The sequence below is a fragment of the Trichechus manatus genome, unplaced genomic scaffold (genome assembly GCF_000243295.1).
Source record: "Trichechus manatus latirostris isolate Lorelei unplaced genomic scaffold, TriManLat1.0 scaffold00141, whole genome shotgun sequence".
Lineage (NCBI taxonomy): Eukaryota > Metazoa > Chordata > Mammalia > Sirenia > Trichechidae > Trichechus > Trichechus manatus.
The window spans coordinates 5985330-6010204 of NW_004444077.1; positions in this window are offsets into that span (position 1 = coordinate 5985330).

Here is a 24875-nt window from a genome sequence, read left to right on the forward strand (position 1 = left end):
ATATCAAAGGCAAACAAGTAAATAATTTACATTCCTGAGTAGCAGAGCCTAGAAGCGTACAGGTTTACACTGGAAATTCTTTAAGATCTTACATAAGGAAACTGCATAAATTATCAGTTGCTTTGTAGATGCAGATGAGTAATGACATAGAGCATTAAAGATACAAGAGTGTCTTGTTGACCACCACTGCTTAGGTCTGAGATAAAATAAGACTTCTCTCCTGTGGGCACCTGCACTTTAGTTAATGCTGGAAAAGCCTTCCATTGTTTCAGGATGTCTTTTGTTTATTCAGAGTAGCCAAGGTTCAGGTGAAATGTGGAAGCAATCAGGTGGAAATGCTTCTAGTTTCAAAGGCACTGAGAAGTTCAACATGGATCTCAGAGGCCTGACCTTGGAATTGTGAATAAGAAGTTTCTTAGTCTCCTCTCCTCTGGAGTGCCATTTCTAGGATATCCACTCCCCTTGCCCACTTGCGTTACTTAGGAAGTTGAATTTCTAAGAGGAATGCCACTTCTTCCCTCAAATCTTCCCTAAGGATTTGAAACTTGTCTGGTAATTTCAGATGTAGGAGTTAGGAGGTCTAGTTTTAAGACATGATTCTATCATTTGAGCTATGTGAACTTAAAAAAACAAAAAAACAAACCTGTTGCTGTTGCGTTGTCTCTGACTATAGCGACCCTACAGACCTTAGGAAGTAATTAAAATATTGAGCCTTAGTGCTGTCAGCTATAAAATGGGGCTAGTAATAACTGTCCTGTCTGTGTTATAGAGCTATTGTGAAGATCAGCTGTGACAATGGATATGAAACACTCTTAGGTATTAACAGTCCCAGTTGTCATTGTGTCAACTCCAACTCATGATGACCCTATGTGGATCAGAGCAGAACTGTGCTCCATAGGGTTTTCAATGGCTGATTTTTCAAAAGCAGATCACCAGGCCTGTTTTCCAAGGTGCCTCTGGGTGGACTTGAACCTCCACTCTTTCAGTTAGTAGCTAAGCTTGTTAACTATTTGTACCACTCAGAGATTCCCCTAGGTATTAAGCCAGATATGAATATAAGGTTTTTCCTTTCTTTTTCCTTTTCCTCTTTATTTTTTAATATTATCAAACACTGTCTTCACTTAATACATACAATGATGTATTTATGGGCCATAATATGAGGACACTGTTCATGTATTTTAGTTATCTTTGCCCATCTACTAAACTTCTGTGCTAATGCTTCTAGCAGACAGGGACTATGCTCTATTTTCAAAAGAATGGGCATCTGGCCCAGACTGCCCCAGGCTTCAGGAAGGTGGGGAAGAATTCCTAGAGGAATTCTGGTCCACAGGATGCAAGTGGCATTTAACCTAGACCTCTGAAAGTACACTTCTCAGAGAGCATTTTACTTTCATGGACTCAACCTGATTATTTTGTTTTTCCTTTTTTCGATTTCTCTTCCCAATGGCATTTATTTTTACAGCTCAAAGCTGGAAAGAAACAGCAGCTCTGGGCCCAGAGAGAAGGTCATATTTCCAACGGGAGGTAGTGGATATGTGTGAGGGAATATAAAGATGCAAAGACTAGGGCTTGCCCTCAAGGCATTTATAGTCTAAATAGGAAATAAACTTATAATTAAACAAGGCAACATGGAATTACATATAGGGGTAATATGTACCATGTGCAGGGTGGGATGAGGGTAAGGAAGGTGGACAAAAGAAGAATGAGCCTTGGTGTGGAGTTTGGGGAGAAATATAGAAAAGGCTCTGTGGGGAGGAAGACTGGATCAAAGGTATACCAAAGCTTACTCTGGAATGTCTAGTTAAAATGTGGGGATCTGGAATTTCTTGGGAGACAAAGTCCTACTCCATAGAAAACTTGATGACGCCAAGGCAATAGTAGAAGAACTGAGTTCTTTCATTTAATTATGGAGAGGAAGTGAAGAGGCAAGGACTCTCAGAACACACACTCTGGGGACTGGCAGAGAGATGACAAGGGTGGTCCTATTCCTGAGAACTTTGCCAAGGGCAAACCTTCATTGTCTTGTCTTTCTAAAGAAATGTTCTCTGCTTTCTTGTATTGACAATTTTCTTGGCCGCTTTAGCTAAGCATGGCCTTCAGTAGCGTTAGAGCACCTCTCATTTAGGAATATGGAGACAGAGAGACAGGGAGGGAGGGGGAGGGGGAGATGGAGGGGAAGGGGGAAGAAGGGGAGAGAGAGAGCGAGGGATAGAGGGAGAGAGAGAGAGACTGCATGAGTTCTTAGGGTGGCACGGAAACCCTGGTGGTGTAGTGGTTAAGAGTTCAGATGCGGTTCGAATCCACCAGGCACTCCTTGGAAACCCTATGGGGCTGTTCTACTCTGTCCTATAGGGTCACTATGAGTCGGAATCGACTTGACTGCAAAGGGTTTGGTTTGTTGTTTTTTTTTTTAGAGTAGCACAGGCAGGAGTGGTGTATAGAAAATGCCATTTGCAAAACAATATTCAATATTCAACAGACTTACTAAGCACTAACTTTATAGCAGGTATGCATATGGGCTCTAGAGAATATAGCAATGTTCAAGGAAGACATGATCTGTGCCCTCACTGAGTTTATAGTCTAGCCTTTTGACTACATCCGGGCTAGATTCTAGGGGATATGGCTTTGTGGGGGCTATTTTAGCCCTTTCAGAACATATCGACAATTGTCTGGTGGGCTAAGCTAAATTTACATTTTCATAAAAATTGCCATTCCTTTACCCTGAGGTAGAGCATTAAGAATCTAGGTTAAGTCATAAATGTGATCAGCACAGCAAGCTGCACCAGGATGCATAGTAATTGAGGCCACAGGGAAAGCTTAAAATGCCATTGATTTATTGTGCACACACGCATCACGAGCCTCTGATGTGATAAGAAAGCAGAGTGGAGGCAGGCTGTAAGATGATGAAGCAAATCACATTCCATGGGAAACCAGGAGCTCCTCAGAGACTGTGATTTGAATTTCCACAGCTGCTTGGTGTTAGTGGATTGGGCTAAATGTGGTTTGGGGAAAGAATGGTAATACAGGGGACAAGGATAAGAACCCAGAGAGAGTCATGAAAACTTTCTCCCACCAGCAGTTGGATGGAAGCTGGACATAGTGGTTTTAATTACTTTTTTTTTTTTTTTGTGGTCAGGTAAGGTGGGTGTCTCTTGGTCATATTGTCCCATTACGGCATGAGGTATGTATTGTCTAGACTGGAAGTTGGGGGGACAGGTGTCTTGGCTGATTTTGGGTGGAATCAGAGAAATGGGATAGACAATAAAAGAAAAAGGCAGACGTCATTTGGATCTTCCATCTGTAGTCTTAGAGGGACTTAGGCACTATGGGCCTACGGCCATGACAATTAGAACTGTGAGTTTTATTGCTTCCCTGTGCTAGTAATTTTGTGTTATCCCCTATAAGTTTTCCTATAGTCATTGGCAGTAAAAACTCTTAAAATGAAGTGGAGATATGTATTTCTTTTCAGAGGCAACAAGGATATGAAATCACCCTCCCAGGGCTTTTTTTTTCTTTTTTCCTGGGAAAAGGAAGTAGAGTGGGTAGTGCCTACTTTGAGAAGAGAGGAAGTCATGCAGTATCCTTGTGTCTTTTGTGTGGAAGAATTTGAATTGGGCGCTGGCTCTGGGCTTAGCTTGTGTGAAGTCCCTGGAGCTGGTATCACACTTAGTTCCATGTTATATTTTCTTTCTTCTTTAACAATTTTTTATGTTCATATGGTTTTATTTCCCTTTTGCCCCACCCTTCTGACACTCCCAGATCCATTTTCTAATTTTCTCTGCCCTACTCTGTGCCCCTAAGGAGCCCTGGTGGTGCAATGGTGAAGTGTTTGGCTGCTAACTGAAAGGTTCAAACCCACCCAGTGTCTCTGTGGGAGAAAACCTGGTGATCTGCTCCCGTAAAGATTATAGCCTAGAAAACCCTATGGGGCAGTTCTACTGCATCATATGGGGTCACTGTGAGTCAAAAATTGACTCAACAACTCCTAGCAACAACAACAACACACTGTGCCCCAGGGAGGCTGACACCGCAGATTGATCTCCCAGGCTCCTTTACTGTGTGAATCCAGTTGATTCTGACCTATGGGAGATGGTGGCTAGAGATTGGAGTGCGGGAATGAGAGAGAGAGAGAGGTCAAGGTTTTTACTCCCCACCTCCTGTTTGCTCTAAGCCACATCCTCTGGCAGGGAGCTGTTCCTCCAGGACAAAATCTCCTGCCAGGGAGCCTCCTTCCATGGCTCCAGCTCTCACTGGGCTCCATTTCTATTGCTTGCCTTTTCAAATGCAGGAGTGGTGGCAACTTCCACTCTGGATACTTTCTAGATTCTCAACCCTTCTTCTTGGTTCCCTTAATTTTGCTCACACCTCTATAGATAGTCCCTTAATTAAAGTCTGAGTGGGATTCTGTTTCCTCCTAGTCCTTTGAAACATACAGTTGGAAAGCTGCTTAAAGGGAGGCACTATATATAATCATTGCTTTAAAGCTTTTTTTTCTCCCCTATGCTTAATCACCTACCTGCTGGACAACAAAGATGCTAAAAGTAGGCTCTTTGATTTTTAACATCCCCCATATCCAATCCCTCCAAAACTTGGGTTATTTCTATCCTGAAACATAGTTTAAACCCATCACATTCTTTCCATCTCCACTTCTACACCACAGACAAAGTGGCATCGACTCTCATCTGCATTCTGCAATTGCCAATAGCCTCTGATTGGTCCTCTTGCGCCTTCTCTTGGACCATATACTGCAGTCTACTCTCCATACAGAAGCCAGAGTGATCTTTTTAAAAATCTAAGTCATATCATGCCGCTTTCTGCTCAGCACTCTCCAATAGCTTCCCATTGCATTACAATAAAATCCAAAGTTATTACCCTGGACAATAAAACTCTGTGTAATCTGGCTTCTGCCTACCTCCTACACCTTATCTATCTCTTATCTCTCTTTTCCACCAAGCCCTTGTCACTGTCTCCTTGAATATGACAAACTTGTTCTGCCTTAAGGCAACATCTGTATATGGTGTTGCCTCTGCCCCAGACCTTCACCCAGTTAGCTCTTTGCTGTCGTTCAGGTCTCAGTTCAGACTTTGTCAAAGAGTCTTTTTCTGGTCACTTTAATTATGCAACTTTCTCCTCCTCTAGTCATTCTCTAGCACATCATTTCACTTTATTTTTTCATGGAACTCATGTCTGTCTCAAATTATCATTTTTATTTATTTACCTACTTGCTCCCTAATGAGAAGGTAAGATCCATGGGAGCAGGCTACATGGAAGAAAATACCTTCCCTGTCTTGTTTACCATTGTCTCCATAGTGTGTAGGAATGCCTAGCACATAGTAGGTGCTCTATATACCAGTGCACATGTGTGCATGCACACACACAGGTAGAAATACACAGACATAAGATTTTATGATTAACATTCCACTATTTGCTTTACTTGGATTATTTAATGTAATCCTCACAACAACCCCATTCATCAAGAACTATTATTATCCTTGTTTTACACATAAAGAAACTGAAGGGCAAGGAAGTTAACTTGCCAAAGGATATACACAATTAGGAAGTAGCAGAGCCAGAATTTGAAATCCAGCCATCTGGCTCTATGGTCCATGCTTTTAAATGCTAAACTATACTGAGTCCTAACACTTGTTGGATAAATTAATGAACACTTCCTGTCAGATTCTTCAGTTTCATGCTTGGACTTTAGAAAGGAAGAAGGGATCTAATTTTTAAATATGGGGGTCTGCCTGACCCCATGCTGAGGAGTTTTCTATTCCCGAAAAAGGATACTCTGAGCCCAGAACAGTCAGAACGGTTCACAACTCTTGCTTAAATATAAACCCTTTAAGAAAAGTTTCCAAAGAGCCCCAGAAGTGCTGAACCTGTGGTCTGCCAGAAATGTGGTCTGGAAATTCACCTTAGGGATGTTTTTTTTCTCAGTTTTCTGTCATTAATAAATTCAGAAAACACTTAATAAGCTGACAGATCAGTGGAACATCAGCCTACTTCTGGACACACATTCTCCTTGTTCAACCATTTTTTCCTGAATAAATTAAAATGAGAAAATAGACTAGTTGTTACCTGAACTAACTCTGTGCCTGGATTGATAATGCAGCTCTGTCAAAATGTTGAAGCTGGCCTCAGGTGCAGACTCAATCTCTGAAGAGCTGTTTTCACAGTCTAGACATCTGTGATGTTGTTTCTTTCACAGCTCCCTTTGGATGCCTATGCCACATGGTTGCGCCCATTTGGAAGTACTTGCCAACTCTTCAAAACGACTTTTTCCCCTCTCAGCCTTAATCCGTTTTGACAAGCAACACCTCAGCACAGGCTTTTCTTCATTAGAATTTACTGTGTCCCCAGGCTCATCTTCCTCTTCACTCTCTCCCTTGCCACTAGATGAGATTACCTACACCAATCTCATCTTTGTTCCTTGTAATCCAATCACTACCATCCATTAATAGTTTCTGTTGCTGTCTTCCAATTGCCCTGTTTGTCTATTTCATTCTATTACCCAAGCACCTGAAAACAGTCTACCACATGGCAACTCCATACGGGAATCACCTTGCAGCCATGTGCGATTAATGTGTCTTCAAACGCAGCCAAGAAAGGCACCCTGTTTTTTATTCTGCCTCCTTGCATCATAAGCTTATGTTGAAGTGTCTAATATCACCTTCCTGGTTTTTTTTTTTTCCTTGCTAGTCTTGTTGCTTTCCAGGTTTCTCCATGGAAATTTAAATAGCTGTGTTTCAGGTTCCTTTCCTCCAGCTGTATTAGTTTTCAGGTCTCCGTGCCGAAATTCATTTGGTCGTTTCCTGCCCATATTTCTAAGCTCTCTCATTCTTTTATGTTACTTGCCTGTCCTTAGTGATTTTGCTATGCCTTTCATTTTAGCTTTATCTGCAAATTTAATTAGTGGGCTGCATGTCCTTCCATTTTAAAGAGTAAATAGATAATGGCAGTTTTCTGCAACAGCAGGTGGAAAATGGAGGAAGGCTGTATCTTAAATAGCTCTCTGCAAAATAAGGAGTGAGGGAATGAAAGAATATGCAGAAGATGTGACACAACAGCTGGGAATGTAACCTTACTCTTGCAAATGCCCCCGAAATTTGCTTGGCTGTTATGCACAGATGGTGTGGCGGCATCTACTTGTACAATTTCAGAAGCAGAACTGTAAAGGGCAGTTGGGGTGGAGAAGTGTGATCTTGGTTTAGGAAAGGACCTAGGGAGATGCAGCCTCAAATATGAATGATTTTTGTAATTTAATCTCTAGGAATAAATTCCACATCTGTCTTAGGTCAGGTTCCTGGGAAACAGACTCTAAAATGGAGATATGCATTGAGGAAGTTTACTGGGGAGTGCTCTCAGAAACAACACCTGTGAGGGAGTGAAGGAAGGAGGATTAGTCAGAGGGAAGGGTTGAACTGCCATGCAGTATTAACAAGGACCTCACCTGAACCCATGGGTGGGATCCTCAGCTGGAGGTTAAGATGGCCCACAGAGTGGTCCTGCTTTGAGACAAGGTGCTTGGGCCTTTATATCCCACATGGATTAGTCTTTGTATTTGGGCCGCCTTCAGAGAGGGAGCATAATCCTTGGTGAGGCTTCTCTTTCTTGAGGACAGTAACGCCTGGAAAGGAGCCCTCGTGGCACAGTGGTTAAGCGTTCAGCTGCTAGCCAAAATGTTGGTGGTTGGAACCCACCAGGCACTCCAGGGGAAAAAGATGTGGTAGTCTGCTTCTGTAAAGATTATGGCCTTGGAAACCCTATGGGGAAGTTCTACTCTATCCTATAGGAATTGAGTCTGCCACAGTGGGTTGATAATACCTGGAAAAGGACTCACTTGAAAGTCATCAGCAGCCAACTCTCCCAGCAGCTGTGAAAATGAATGTCTTGATCCTGCAGGTAGTCTGGGTGGCACACCACAATATCCAGTATAACATCTTATAAGACTGTGCAAACTCTCAGAGACAATTGGCACTACTGGACATTCCCTAGTTAGCAGAAGGCTTCTCTGTTGTGTCTTCTTTGACTCAGCTGTAGTTCGATCTTCTTGATTGCTCCTTCTCAGTCTCCACCCTGGTTTTCTCTTTCTTTCCATTAACATTTTAATTATGGACACATTCATTTGTTCCTTCAAGAAGTAATTAGCAACTGTACTTTTTTTTCCCCCAGGTCTTCCCTAATATACAAATTTTCACCTTTTTTCCACCACTTCTCCCTGGTAAATATTATCCATTTGAGTTTTGCCTTTTACATATGTCTAGAGATTTCCAACTCTTTAAATCAAGCTTTAGCCTCACTTCTAAAAGAACAATCCAATTGCTAACTCTTGGCTACGGTGCCTCACAGTGAACGTGTCTAGTAATGAGTCAGTATCTTCCCCGAACCAAACATAATCTCTTTAAAGGAAACACTAACCAGCCAGTTTCACAAGAAGAGAAAACTTGGACTTGTCTCAAATCTTGCTATTCAAAGTGTGATTTGTGGACTAGCCACATTGGCATTGCCTGGGAACTCTTTAGAAATACAGAATCTTAGGCCCCACCTCAGACCTACTGAATCAGAATCTTCATTTTGACAAGAGCAATGATTCATATGCACATCAGTTTGAGAAGCACTAAAACTTTCTTCTCTCTCAAAAATCTGAACTTTTTTCTCTCTGAAACTTCATATCCAGTGGATGATGAATTCTGTTATTTTGTCTTTTAATCCCTCTTTCAGGGATATCACAATAAGTCCTAAATGACTTCACTGCCCTCAGTTTCTCTCCTTCAATTGATCCTTTTTACGGATGTATACTTATCTTAAAACACATTACATCCTCTTGCACAAACTTTGAACTGCTTCCATTGCCTAGAGGCTAAAGTCCAAGATTCTAACTTGGTATTAATTCCCAACATTTTTGTCTTCACTTTTCACATACCTACATTCCAACCTACTGGTCTACTCTTACCTGACTACACACTCACACCATCATGCCTACCTTTGTGAAATATCTTGTTGCCTCTGCTTTGCTATCAAAGCCTCATAAGTCTAGCTTACTTAGCTTTTAAGTAAGATTTAAGATTTAGCCTAAATGCTTTGTCTTCCAAGCATTCCCTGATGCCTTCTGTCTGAACTAATCCCAAAGCACGTTGGCTACCTCTATTTTACAACTCATTCATTCTACTTTGTGTGAAGCCTAAGTTTGGACCCCAGAAAATGTTGGAAGCTCTTCAAGTGCAAGAATCATGTATTATTCATATATTAATCCTAAGTACCTAGCGAAAGGATGAGCATATAGTAACCAGTTACCCACTTGCCTTCATGCTGATTCTGATTCATGGCAACCCCAAGTGTGTCAGAGTAGAACTGTGCTCCACAGAATTTTAAATGGCTGATTTTTTTAGAGTAGATCACCAGGACTTTCTTCTAAGGTGCTTCTGGGGTGGACTTGAACCTCCAACATTTTGCTTAGCAGCCGAGTACATTAAGAGCACATAGTAAGAGGTCCATATATGTACATATATTTTTGGTAATTAAATAACTGCACGAATGAAATGAATGGTCATCTACTATCAACAAAGCTTATAGATATCATGTTCTATTTGACTAGAAAATTTAGTATTTCACAAGTGAGCCACCCATAATATCTACACTTTGTCAGACAATCCTAATTTCAAGTGAGTTTTCCAATTTTCCCGTACATATATATAGTAAAACCTGCGAAAGCCAGAAACTGGGTAAGGCAGAAACCTGTCAGAGAAGGAAACTCAAATATTTTCCACTAAAAGAAGTGGTAGAAAGTGGTAAGACTACACTCTATCAAAAGCGGAAAACTTGCAAGACCCAGAAAAAGAAGGTAGTCTCATCGAGTTCTGGCTCTGACAGTGTTCACTGTATTTATTTTTGATTTTCAACTTGGAAAATATGGGCCTCACACTCACGGTGTCTAAGCTACATCACATGACCATATCTGAAACAGGCTTTGGGGTGCTACATAGTTTAACAAGTGATGAATTATGTCAGGCATCCCAGGACAGGTTCATCTAAGATTTCCCCATGGTTTTCCCCAAGCCTGGCGGCATGCCCGTGAATCTAAATATCATTTTCTCCTCCCTTCTCCTTCCTTGCTTCCCTTGTTTTCCACAGCCAGAGTGGAAGGAGGGAGGTCTATTTCCCTTTGCTAACTCTGTCTGAAGTGACATAGTTGATCCATGAGTTGCTGTGTCTGTCCAGCAAAGCCAGTTTGATTGTCCTCCTGTGGCTGGGCTGACAGCATTCAGGCTTTTATGAACTGAATAGTGAAGCACTCTTGGAGTTCAGTTTCGCCTGTTTATGGTGGATTCCCACTGTATTTTTTATGTCTGCAGTTGTTATATTGTTGCCATTGGTATTAATCTCTGGCTAGTTTATTTGCTGTGGCTTTATAATGTCTTTACATTGTAAAAATAAAAAACAGGGAAAGCAATAGAGCAAACTTTAGATGCTGAGGAGGGCCAAATGGAAGGATGAAGATATTGCAGGCTAATCAAGACCTACATAGTGTTATAAGTCTAGCTGTTGGGCAGGTACTCCTAGAAAACGGAGAGCGGCTTAAATCATAACACTTTCCATACCTGTTGGAGATAAATTAAGTTCTTTGCTGCGGTAATAGAAAGATCCATTCCTGGTATATGAATTGCTAGGTGCTGTCAAGTCATTTTTTGACTCATACCGACCCCATATGACACTGTAGAACTGCCCCATAGGATTTTCTTGGCTTTTAATCTTTATGGAAGCAGATTGCCAGTTCTTCCTCCTGTGGAGCTGCTGGGTGGGTTTGAACTGCCAATCTGTCAGTTAGCAGCCAAGAACTTAACTATTGTGCCACCAGGATTCCGTGGTGTCTGAATACTGCTTTACTAATACCTTCGTTAGGAAGAAGAGAGAGAGCAACATGGAATAAGATGTCCTCTCTTTTGGTATCTATTTGAATTTTTTAAAATAATTTCTGTGCTTTAGGTTAAAGTTTACAGCTCAAGTTTGTTTCTCATTCAAAAATTTATACATGTGTTGTTTTGTGACGTTGGTTGCAATACCCACAATGTGACAGCACTCTCCCCCTTTCCATCCCGGGTTCCCTGTGTCCATTTGTCCAGTTCCTGTCCCTTCCTGACTTCCCGTCTTGCTTTTGGGCAGGAGCTGTCCACTTGATCTTTTATATTTGGTTGAACTAAGAAGCATGTTCCTCACTTGTGTTATTGTTTGTTTTACATGCCTATCTAATCTTTGTCTGAAAAGTGAGCTCTGGCATTGGTTTCAGTTCTGAGTGTCCTGGGGACATAGTCTTGGGGGTTACTCCAGGCTCTTTCAGATCAGTAAGTCTGGTATGTTTTTGTGAATTTGAATTTTGTTCTACAGTTTCTCCTGCTCTCTCCAGAACTCTCTGTTGTGATCCCTGTCAGAGTGGTCTGTGGTGGTAGCTGGGCACCATCTAGTTCTTCTGGGCTTGGGCTGGTGGAGTCTCTGGTTCATGTGGTCCTTTAGTCCTTTGGGCTAATATTTTTCTTGTGTCTTTGGTTTCCTTCATTTTACTTTGCTCCGGACGGGAAGGGACCAGTAGACATATCTCAGATGGCCACTCTCAAGCTCTTAAGACCCCAAACGCTACTCACTGAAGTAGGATGCAGAACATTTTCCTTATGAACTATATTACGCCAGTTGACCTAGATGTCTCCTGAGGCTATGATCCCTAGCCCTCAGCCCCAGCAACTGGGTTCCTCAAGGAGTTTGGATGTGTCTAGAAAACTCTGACTTTGCCTTGGTCAAGTTGTGCTGCCTTCCCTTATATTTCGTATGTCTTTCCCTTCATCAAAGTTGACACTTGTCTACTATCTAGTCAGTGATCTCCTTTTCTCCTCCCTCCCCACCTTCATATCCATCAAAGATTTTTTTTTTCCTGTGTGTAAACCTTTTCCTGAGTACTTATAATAGTGCTCTCATACAATATTTGTCCTTTTGTGGTTGACTCATTTCGCTCGGCATAACGTCTTCCAGATTCATCCATGCCGTGAGATGTTTTGTGGATTCAGCATTGTTCTTTAACGTTGCATAGTATTCCATTGTGCGTATGTACCATAATTTGTTTATCCATTCATATGTTGATGGGCATTTAAGTTGTTTCTGTCATTTTGCTATTGCGAATAGTGCTGCAGTGAATGTGTATATGTCTATTTGTGTGACGACTCTTATTTCTCTAGGATGTATTCCTAGGATTGGGATTGCTAGATCATATGGTATTTCTATTTCTAGCTTTTTAAGGAGGCGGCATATTGTTTTTTCGTAGTGGTTATATGATTTTACATTCCCTCCAGCAGTGCATAAGAGTTTCAATCTCCTCCCAGCATCTCCAACATTTGTTATTTTTTGCTTTTTTTTTTTTTTTTTGATTAGTGCCAGTATGGTCGGAGTGAGGTTCTCTCTCACTGTAGTTTTGATTTGCATTTCTCTAATGGCTAATGATAGAGAGCATTTCCTCATGTGTCTGTTAGCCACCTGAATGATTTCTTTGGAGAAGTGTCTGTTCATGTCATTTATCCATTTTTTAATTGGATTATTTGTCTTTTTGTTGTTGAGGTGTTGGTATATTTTGTAGATTTTAGAGATTAGATCCTTGTTGGATACGTCACAGCCAAAAATTTTTTTTCCTGGTCTGTAACTTCTCTTTTTACTCTTTTGGTGGTCTTTTGAGGAGCATAAGTGTTTAATTTTTAAGAGCTCCCAGTTATCTAGTTTATCTTCTGGTGTTTGTGCGTTGTTAGTCATGTTTGTATTGTATTTATGCCATTATTTAGGGCTCCTAGTGTTGTCCCTATTTTTTCTTCCATGATCTTTATCTTTTTAGCTTTTATATTTAGGTCTTTGATCCATTTTGGGTTAGTTTTTGTGTATGGTGTGAGGTATGGATCTTGTTTCATATTTTTACAGATGGATATCCAGGTTTGCCCACACGTTTGTTAAAGAGATTGTCTTTTCCCTATTTAATGCATTTTGGCCTGTTGTCAAATATCAGCTGCTCATGTTGTTGTTTTTAGGTGCCGTTGAGTCAGTTCTTACTCATAGCGACCCTATGTACAACAGAACGAAATACTGCCCGGTCCTGCACCATTCTCACAATCATTGTTAAGTTTGAGCCCATTGTTGCTGCCACTGTGTCAATCAACTGCTCATCGATAGATGAATTTTCATCTGGGTTCTCAATTCTGTTCCATTGGTCTATGTGTCTGTTGTTCTACCAGTACTAGGCTGCTTTGACTACCGTGGCTGTATAACATATTCTAAGATAAGATAGTGTGATACTTCCCACTTTGCTCTTCTTCTTCAACAATGCTTTACTTATCCAGGGCACTTTCCCTTTCCATATAAAGTTGGTGATTTGTTTCTTCATCTCATCAAAGAATGCTGATGGAATTTGGAACCAGATTGCATTGTATCTGTAGGTCGCTTTGGATAGTATTGACATTTTTGCAATGAGTCTTCCTATCCAGGAACATCGTTATGTTTTTCCATTTATGTAGGTCTCTTTTAGTTTCTTCGGTAGTGTTTTGTAGTTTTCTTTGTATAGGTTTTTTACAGCCCTGGTTAGATTTACTCCTATGTGTTTCATCTTCTTGGGGCTTTTGTAAATGGTATTTATTTGCTGATTTCCTTTTTGAAGTTCTTTGTTGCTGTAGAGGAATCTAACTCATTTTTGTATGTTAATCTTATAATCTGCCACTTTGCTGAAATCTCCTATTAGCTCCAGTAGCTTTCTTGTGGAGTATTTGGGGTTGTCTATGCGTAAGATCATATCATCTGCAAATAGGGATAGTTTTACTTCTTCCTTACCATTTGGATGCCCCTTATTTCTTTTTCTTGCCTTGTTGCTCCAACTAGGACTTCCAGCATAATGTTGAATAAGAATGGTGATAAAGGGCATCCTTGTCTGGTTCCTGTTCTCAGTGGAATGCTCTCAGTCTCTCTCCATTGAAAATGATATTGGCTGTTGGTTTTGTATAAATGCCCTTTATTATCTTTAGGATTTTCCCTTCCATTCCTATTTTGCTGAGAGGTTTTATCAGGAACGAGTGTTGGACTTTGTGAAAAACCTTTTCTGCATCAATTGAGGTGATCATGTGATTCTTTTGTTTTATTCATGTGGTTGAATACCTTGATTGATTTTCTAATGTTGAACCACCCCTGCATACCTGGTGTGAATCCCACTTGGTCATGATGTATTATTATTTTTTTTTAATGCTCTTGAATTCTATTGGCTAGAATGTTGTTGAGTATTTTTACATCTATATTCATGGGCAATACTGGTCTGTAATTTTCTTTTTTTTTTTTTTGTGGTGTGTTTGCCTGGCTTTGGTATCAGGGTTACACTGGCTTCTTAGAATAAATTCGGGAGTATTCCTTGCTTTCCTATGCTCTGAAATAGTTTGAGTAGTATTGGTGTGAGATCTTCTCTGAAAGTTTGTTAGAATTCTCCAGCGAAGCTGTTCAGGCCAGGGTTTATTTATTTATTTATTTTTTTGGTAGGAGTTTTTCTTACCTCTTTAATCCCTTGTTATGGGTCTGTTTAGTTTTTCTACCTCAGTTTGTGTTAGTTTAGGGAGGTAGTGTGTTTCTAGGAATTTGTCCATTTCCTCTAGGTTTTCAAATTTGTTGGAGTACAGTTTTTCATAGTGTTCTGTTATGATCCTTTTTATTTCAGTTGGTTCTGTTGTGATATCACCCATCTCTTGTCTTATTCAGGTTATTTGCTTCCTATCCTGTTTTTCTTTTGTCAGTTTGACCAGTGGTTTGTTGATTTTGTTGATCTTTTCAAAGGACCAACTCTTGGTCTTATTGATTCTTTCTATTGTTTTTCTATTCTCTATTTCATTTATTTCTACTCTGATCCTTATTATTTCCTTTTTCTGGTGACTGTGGGCTTCTTTTGCTGCTCTCTGCTTGTTTGAGTTGTAGGGTTAATGTTTTGATTTTGGCTCTTTCTTCTTTTTTAATATGTGTGTTTTTGCTATAAATTGACCTCTAATCACTGTTTTTGCTGTGTTCCAAAGGTTTTAGTAAGTGTTTTTTTCTCATTTGATTCTATCAATTTTTTTATTCCACCCTTGATTTCTTCTATTACCCGGTAGTTTTTAAGCAATGTGTTGTTCAGTTTCCATGTATTTTATTTTTTTCTTTGCTATTTGTGTGATTGATTTCTACTTTTATGGCATTATGATCAGAGAAGGTGCTTTGTATTATTTTGATATTTTGGATTTTATTGAGGCTTGCTTTGTGGCCTAAAATGTAGTCTATTCTGGAGAACATTACATGTGTGTCAAAAAAGAATTTTACTTTGCTGCTATTGGATGGATTATTCTGTATTTGTCTACGAGGTCAAGTTTGGTTGATTGTGGCACTTATATCTCCTGTATCTTTATTGAGTTTCTTTCTAGATGTTCTATCCTTCACTAGAAATGGTGTGTTGATGTCTCTTAGTATTGTGAAACTGTCTATTTATCTTCTCAATGTTGTTAGAGTTTGTTTTATGTATTTTGGAGCCCTGTCAATGTGTACCTATGTATTTATTATTGTTATGTCCTCCTGATGTATTGACTCTTTAATGAATATGCAGTGTCTTTCCTTATACTTTATGGTGGATTTTGCTTTAAAGTCTATTTTACCAGAGATGAATATTGCCACTCCTGCTCTTTTTTGGTTAGTGTTTGTATGATATATATTTTTTCCATCCTTTGAGTTTTAGTTTGCTTATGTATTTGTGTCTAAAGTATGTCTCTTGTAGACAGCATATAGATGGATTGTGTTTTTTTGATCCATTCTTGATTCTCTGTCTCTTTACTGGTGCATTTAGGCCATTTACATTCATTGTGATTATTGATAGGTATGAGTTCACTTCTGTCATTTTTTTTTTTTGTGCTATTGACAGTTTCTTTGTTCTGTTTAATTTTCTGTGCTGAGTTTTTCTGTTTATGGATTTTCTTTTCATTACTTTCATTGTTGTTGACTTTGTGTTTACTGAGTCTTTATGTTTTTCTTCTTTTTTATGTTGATGGGTAGGTTTGTTAGCTTCCTTTGTGGTTACCTTGAAACTTACCTTTATTTTCCTAAGTTTAAACCAGTCTATTATTTCTTGATATTGCCTTGACTTCCTCTCCATGTAGAAGTTGTATAACTATACTGTTTATTCCTTCTTTTTTGTTTTGATGTTGTCATCATTTACATATTGACGTCTCTGCTTCCCTATTTTCAGTCTTTTAGCTTTGTTTCATTTTTGAGAATTTCCTATCTGGGTAGGTATCTGGTCAATCTGTCCTGTGTTCTAGTCTTGAATTGTTGTCTGATGTTGTTAGTTCTCTAAGCAGAGAACTCCCTTTAATATTTTTTGTAATTTTGGTCTGGTTTTTACATATTCCCTTACTTTCTGTTTATCTGGAAATGTCCTATTTTCACTACTGTATTTAAGAGACAGTTTTACTGGATATATAATTGTTGGCTGGCAATTTTTTTCCTTCACACTTTTACATATGTCATCCCATTTCCTTCTTGCCTGCATGGTTTCTGCTGAGTAATCAGAGTTTAGTCTTATTTGGTTCTCCTTTGTAGGTGACTTTTCATTTTTCCCTAGCCTCTCTCAGAATTCTTTCTTTGTCTTTGGTTTTGGCAAGTTTGATTATGATATACCTTGCTAACTTTCTTTTGGGGTCTATCCTGTATGATTTTGTATAAATGCCCTTTATTATCTTTAGGATTTGAGCTTCTTGGATGGATATCTTCTCTTTAATGATATTAGGGTAGTTTTCTTCTAGCAAATCTTCAACAATTCTCTCTTTGTTTTCCATTATCCTCCCCTCTTCTGGAACTCTGATCAACGCAGGTTTTTTCTTATAGTATTGCACATAATTTTTAGGTTTTCTTCAGTCTTTTTTTCTGTTTTTCCTCAAACAAATTGGTGTCAAGGGATTTGTCTTCAGTCTCACTAATTCTGTCTTCCATTGTCTCAATTCTGCTCCTATGTCTTTCTATTGAGTTATCTAAATCTGAAATTTTATTGTTAATCTTTTGATTTTCTAGTTGCTGTTTTTATATGGTTCCTAGTAGCCTATTTATTCTGTTGTTTTGTTCTTGTAGTGTTTTCCTGAATTATTCTATTACTTTATCTATGTTTTCCTTGTTTTTGCCTGTGTTTTCCCTGATCTCTTTCTTGATCACTTGGAGAGCTCTGTATGTTAGTCCTTTGAATTCTTTATCAGGTTGTTCCATTGTCCTATCTTCCTCCAGAAGGTTTTCTGATTCTTGGGTAGCTCGCTGAAACTATCTTGTCCTACTTCTTTATGTGATTTGATATTGACTGTTGTCTCTGAAGCATCAAGAAGTTTATTATGTTTATTTATTTATTGTATGTTTGTTTACTGTGTCCTGAATTTTTGTTTTGTTTTGTTTTTATATATCTGAGTAGGCTTGGCATGTGTGCTTCTTCGGTTGCTAATCTGGCCACGTTGAAGCTCTCACCTCCTGTCTCCTGGTGGGTAGGAGCATCTACAAGATGTGTGAGCATGGGACCCTGTTCACTGTTCTTGAGGGGTTGCTGAAGACATAGGTGGCATTTTTGGTGAGGCAATGTATCTGTCCTACTGGTCACCTGGCCGTGGGTGCAGGGGTGTTCTCTCTGGTCATTGGCTTGGGTTATGTGTACATCCTGCTGCTTGCTCGATGGTAGGGGCTAAGGTGCCTAGGTCTTCTGTCACCAGGTGTGTGGTGTGGAGACTGTCACCTACAGTCCTGGGCTGGCAGGGCTGCATGGGTTATTTGGAGCAGGTACACGTGTCTAGTTGCAGTGGGGCGTGATTTGGTGGACAAGTCAAGGGGCTGTCAGCTGTCCATGAATGCCCAGTTGGAGGGCATACCCCTGTCCACTAGAGCACATCATGGGGGGGGGTGTTGCTGTGCAGCTGGTTCTCAGGAGTCAGGTGCCATTGGCTGGAGGGATTGGGGGGTGCCACTGGTCCTCAGACCCCCACTGTGAGTGAGTGGATGGAGTTGGCAATACTGCCAGCCCTCAAGTTCCTGTGTGGGTGCTGAGCTTCTTTCCTATGGGATGGGGCAGTGGTGAAAGCCATAGCTCTGCAGCTTCCACTTGGCTGCTGCAGATGAAGTGGACTTCATCTGGGAGCCCTGTGCACCTTGTCCTAATATGGCCGTGCTGTGCTGGCTTGGCCAGCAAAGCACTGGTGCAGGTGATTGGAGGAGGTGGAGGTGTTGCAAGTCCATGGACCCCCTGTGCCAGTGGCTGGATAAAGGGGTGGGTGCCTCAGACTGGACTTAGAGCTATTGGCTTTGGAGGCAGTGGTGTCAAATGCTCCAGGTTTGCTGCTCCCACTTGGCTGCTGCAGGTGAAGTGGGCTTCAGCTGGGAACCCTGTCTGCCTTGTCCCACTGTGGAAGTGCTGTGCCATCTCGGCTAGCAAGGTGCTGATGTGGGTGATCGAAGGAAGTGGGAGGCACTACAAGCCCATCGACCTCCTGTGCCAGTGGCTGGGTGAAGGAGTGGGCACCTCTGGACCGGGGCTGTGAGTTCCTGGCTTAGAAGGCATGATGGTGTTGAATGCTGCCTGACTGGTGTCAGAGTGGGAAGAGGGGTGGGTGAGGGGGAGGGAGTTCTCCTCAGCCTGTGGAGCTCTGGCAGGGGAGGGAGGGCTGGAGTGCATGTAGGGGTTGAGTGCATGCACTTAACTTTCATGGGTTTAGTATCACACCTGTTTACTCTGGAGGTGTGTTTAGAGTTGTTCCTGCTTAGCCGTACCAGGTGGGGTGGGTTTCAGCAGGGGATGCTGCTGCTTGCCTCAGTATGTCTACACTGTACACAGTCGGCTAGTAGGTCACCGGTGATCTGTAATTCTATGTTTCTGCAATTTTTGAATTGTCTTTCTTTCCATGTGTCACTCAGTCCGATTCTTCAGCTTTGTCTTTGATGCTTAGGGTTCCTAGATTGTCATACATATCCAATTCACTTGTTTATTTTGGTCTTTGTTATAAGACAGATAACACAAAATGTCTGACTATTCCGCCATCTTGGACTACCTCCCCTATTTGAATTTTTAATACCAGTAGCTAAAAGTGTTCTTAGAATTTTTCTTTTTCCATGACAGCCTAAAATTCCAGCCCAGGACAGTGGCCATATTCTCAGCCTTCTACATCCTATGATTTTTATAGCAAAATGTGTACTCCAGATTCCTCCAAGTTTGACAGACACTGTAATTTTCTTGGCACATATGTTTTGCCTCAAAGTGAGTGTATTTGTCAAAGCAGGGAGATGCCAGTGACAGGTGCATGAAAATAATTACATAGATAATCCTGTCTTGATAGGTAAGCCATTAAAAAAATTAAATTTTAAAATATATCCAGATTTTGACCTAATTAACATATTTTATTAAAATGCTTTAAAATTCTTTTCTGAAGAATTAGAATAGACAAAGTTAGTGGTGGAGAAAATTTATTTCCTGTATCTCTATATTTAAGTCTTTCCCTGATAAGATTGCCCAGTTGTTAAGACCTTCATTTATGGAAAAAATATTTCTTATTATAAGAGGAATTATAAACTGGATTGAGATTCTTAAATTGTTGGAGTTTTTAACTGCCTGCAAATTGCTACTAATTCTTTAAACCTCAGATTTATCTTTCTTCTGTGAAGCATTTATGGTCAGTTACACCTTCTTTTGCTAGCACCAGGCAGAGCTGATCACTCTGTTACACTGCTGCCCTTTTTTGTTCCTCATTTATGCTGCTTTTTACTCTTTAGATCAACAATTCAAGGAGCCCTGGTTGCACAATGGTTAAGCTCTTGGCAGTTTGTACCCACCAGCCACTCCATGGGAGAAAAGAGCTGGTGATCTGCTCCATAAAGATTACAGCCTAGGAAACCCTATTGGGCAGTTATGCTCTGTCACAATAGGTCTCTATGAGTAGAAAATTTTCTCGATGGCACTGAACAAAAACAGCAGAGCAATAATTCAGTTATTTTTGTCATCTCTGTTAGCCTTTAAGTTCTGTGCGGTGGTGGAATCATCATCACCACCATTATTATTACCTCACTGTAGCTAACATTTATTGAGTGCTTACACTGAGTCAGCCATTATTGTAAGCAATTATATGTATTAATTCATTTAATCCTCACAACAATTCTATGAGATAGGCACTTTTCTAATCCTCATTTTAAGGTGAGGGAATTGAGGCACAGAGAGATTTAGAGTATTATTCGCCTTTATAACCTAGTACCTAGCACTCTGTTGGTGCAGAGCAGGCACTCAGTGATATTTGCTGAATGAATATCTTCCTAGATAATCTCTACAATCTGTTGTTTAGATATAAAAGTAGCTATACAGTTGAATATAAAGACTATGACTTTAAAATATTGTCTCCTGCTTGTTTAATTCAAATTCAATTCAATAAATACATTTCATTTTCATACTGGTTGATTTTGTTTCTTGTTGCAAAGATGTGAATAATCTAAAAGTTCCCTAGAAAGTGTATATGTGAAATGGTAAAGACTTTTGGGGCGCTATCAAAGTAAGCCCTATTAAGACTGTGGACTCTATAATGTTGCATTGGCTATCATCTCCCAATTTTCCCCAGTCACTTTCATATTCAGTCCATGACTCTGCTCACTGAGAGTTTGATTCATTTATTCATACAACAAACATTTTTTGAGCTTAGACATAGTGCTAGGCCCTAAGACACAAGTGTGAATATAAGAGGGAGAATTGGTATTCCAGAAGTCCTTATAGTCTAGTACAGATAAGCAGATAAGGACAGGATAGGGCTTATTAAATACCACCTGGGAGGTTAGCAAAGACGCCTGAAGAAGATACCTAACTTTGAATTATGGGGGCTTAGGGGAGGCTTCCTTCTATATTAAATAATAAAAACAAGTGGATAGAAATTAGAGAGAATGTAGAAGAGTATTCCAGGAATGGTAATGTGTGAAGATTTTGAGGAAGAACATGTCCTGAGAGTTGCTAATAGTTCAGTATGACTTGAACTTAAAGTGTGATTACAGACAAGGATAGAAAGTGAAACAAAGGACAGATCATGAAAGCTCTTCTATATCACACATATGAGTTTCAACACCCTAAAAGCAATGAGGAGATATCAAAGAGTTGTAAAGAAGAGAGAGTAAAGGTAAGATTTTAATTTAGAATATGCTGACTACAAGCATAGACATACTAGTTCATTCTACAAGTACTTACTCAGTTCTTATTATGTATAAAATAGTACTCAATACGTGATAGATAGAAAGGGGCACATAGTTGGAGACAAGGAGATCTGCTGGCAAGAAGGATGTTGGAATACACACCTACTCCGTACTTATTGACTATCTCATTATCTGATATTTTGCATTTATGACAATAGTAAAAAATCTACTATCTTATTATTTTACACATTAACGACGTATCTGTCGGTAATGAATGCTGAAGTGTGAGGTGAGAGTAACACTGGCTGTGAAGGTCAAGGTTATGTGTCAACTTGGCTGGGCCATGATTCTCAGTGGTTTGGGAGTTATGTAATAATGTAATTTGGCAGTTATGTAATGTAGTCATCCTCCATTTTGTGATCTGATGTGGTCGTCCTCCATTTTCACACAACACTGATTTTTGCATAACAACCTGATCTTTGGAACCTAACTATGTCGATAACTGAGGAGTTGGTGAATATTGAGGAGGTAGAAATTAAAAAGTAGTATTTCTTTCCAGCCCACTTTCCTCCCTAATTGCTACGTAGAGAAAAATCATTGAAGTAAGAATATACTGTTCAGAAACCTTAGACTTGCAGCTAGCTCAGGAACTTTCTGCCATGTTTATTTATCTGACAGACATGTACTAACTAGTTCAGTGATTCAGTGGGAGGAGTAAATGCTTAGGACGCAGACAGATAATGGGTTCAAATTCCAGCTCCTCTACTTCTTAATTGCATGGATGTGAACACCTCTGTCATAATAGTTGCTTAAGATAAGGGATCTTATACCCTTCTATTTCCCTCTTAGGAAGCTCAATTTGACAGGACTTCTATTTGTTTCCATTGTAAAATGGCAGTATTCTAAGCTAGTGACATCAAAAGAGGTTCCATACTAAAGGACAGGGAAGAACAAAGAGTGGATTATAACTCAGACATTTAGAATGAAGTTTATTCTTTGAAGCTAATTCCTTTTGTCAAAATTTTTGCATCATGTAACACCAAAAACATGTATTGAAGGCTATCTTTTCTGTTGTATGGTAAATTATCATCATAAGAATTTATTTAGTCCAACCAACCTTTGGAGCCCTGGTGATGCAGTGGTTAAGAGCTACGGCTGTTAACCATAAAGTTCTGCCATTTGAATCCATTGGCCACTCCTTGGAAACTCTACCAACCTTTATGCCACTGTGTGCTAAGTAGTATGCTAGGTACTTCACATATGTAGTGTCATTCAATCTTCACCATGAACACAGAGCTAATTATTACGTGTTCATCTTAAAGATGAATGAGCTGAGGCTCAGAGAGGTAAAGGGACATGCCCAAAGAAACACTGAGGGAGCTGAACTCTACCCCCAAGTCCATCAGGCTCCAAATTCCATATTCCTTCCAGGATTCACCATGTCCTTTTCCATATAAGAAAAATTCAAGGCACTTGAAATGAAACTGTGGAAAAGTAAAATAATGCTCTTCCCTGCCCTCAAGAAATGTATAACATAGTATGATACACAAATAGCTGATAACTAACAAACCTACATTGTAGTTAGCTCCTGTTGAGTCAGCCTTGACTCATGGTGACTCTATGCACAATGGAAGAGAACACTGCCCTGTTCTGCACCATCACCGTGATTGGTTGCAGATTAGACTATTGTGATCCATAGGAATTTTATTGGCTGATTTTCAGAAGTAGAGCACCTGGTCTTTCTTCCTAGTCTGTTTCAATCTGAAGCTTTGTGAAAGCTGTTCAGCATAATAAAAAATCTACAGATGCCACTATATGTTTGCTTGACATAGACTGATCATATTGATCAGGATGCAAGTCTAACTTTTCCTCACCTCACCTTATTCTCAAGAACTTATCACTATGACCCTGCCATCTATCCAATTGTGCTCTCTGGAGGACAGTGGAGATGTGAGGTGTGCCAAATGAGGCATCAGTTTCTGGACATCTCAGCTGAGAAGGGAATTAGTGCTATTGTAACAATCAGAGTGATGGCATGGCTCTGAGAAAGTTAACTGCTCAGCCAGGGCACTGTTTCATGCACATACACTGTGCCAGAGGGACATGACTGTGGGTCAGCTTTCTGGCTACTGAAATGAATAATCTAGTCTGGGCAATTCCCACAGAGGCTCCTGTGGGAGGTTTGGCCAGCCTGGTTTGGTTGACCAAGTGGTATAATCATCTAGGAATGTTCAGAAGTAAACATTATTGAAGGAAAAATAAAATGTTACCCATGACTACACCTATCCCAGAAATGGCAGAAACTGCCCTGGAATGGCTAAGCAAACAAAAAAATGAAAGGCCAGTAACTCTGGATAAATAATTTAAAGTTAGAAAAATATTCAACTTAATGTCCGTAGGACTGGCCACTCATAGATTTTTAAGTACAGATTGCCTCTTCCCAACCTCTGGTTTATATTAGGAGGGATTTTCTCTAAGTACTCCTGGCTGCTCTCCACCCCTTTATTCACTAGCACTATGGGGAGGGGCAGTGCCTAATTTGATTGGTAAATTGGAAAGAATAAAGCTCAACTCAGCAATTTCTCCTGGGAATGAGCCCCAACAGGGAACAGGGGTTCTTCAATGCCCCTCCATTCTATAATTCTTAGCCAAATGGCCTGGGACTGGGAATGGGGAGGATAAGTCTACCTTAGTCTTGCTTACTTACTATTTAGAGGCTTAGTATTAAGAAGTCTGTTTAGCTCTCACACTAGACTACATTCTCTACCTTAAGTATTATCGGTCATAAATGGGTGTTTTGGCCTCCATCTGCCACTCATTTCTCAATTTGTTCAAAACTCAGGTAAGGAAGAGAGTCATTAGGTACGTTAGTCTGCTCAGAGACCTCAACACACCCATGAAAGTGAAAATGTAGTAAATCAGATTATTAAGTGGATGTGGAAGAGGGAAAGTGGAGGAGTGCAGGGGCACATGTGGTCTTTATTTCCACTCAGGATAGAATCTCTGGAAAGGGGGTGAGCCTGCAGCAGATGTGTTTATCCCAGACATGTGGAAAAGCTCCCTCACTCTATTGGCTACATGACCAGAAGAAGGGATTACCAAAGAACATTGTGGGATTTTCTCCCCGCTGATGCCCTTAAAAGCCTTATATACGGGTATAGGGAATTAAGTACAGGTAATCATCATAATCATCAATAAAACTGGTTGAGCTAGTTAGTTACTTGGAAAGCCTAGACTGCTTCTGGTAATAGGTGAGACAGCTATACCGACTCCCTAAGGACAATGGAGCACTTATTACATCATTGACTATGTTAGCTATGGTAAAGAAGTGAATAAAAACCCTAGTGGTACAGAGTCTCACATATATTTCAGATAGGATTTTTAAAGGAACTCAAATAAAATCTAGAATTAATTATATATTATTATTACCCCCTTCTCATTATTCTTCATTTCCACTTCCTCATCTAGTTGAGATCTGGCCTTTAAATCACTAATGTGTTTGTTCCAATATATTTTAGTAAATACAGCTTGGACTATAAGGATTTTGGAGGCTTGGTTAGAGGTGAAAACAGAAGGCTGAATGCAAGGTTGAAATTAGTGATAATTTACAAGGCTTATTGTATGTTCAGAAGGATAGTAGATGGAAAGGGAAGAGTTTTGGAAATCTAGGTCTT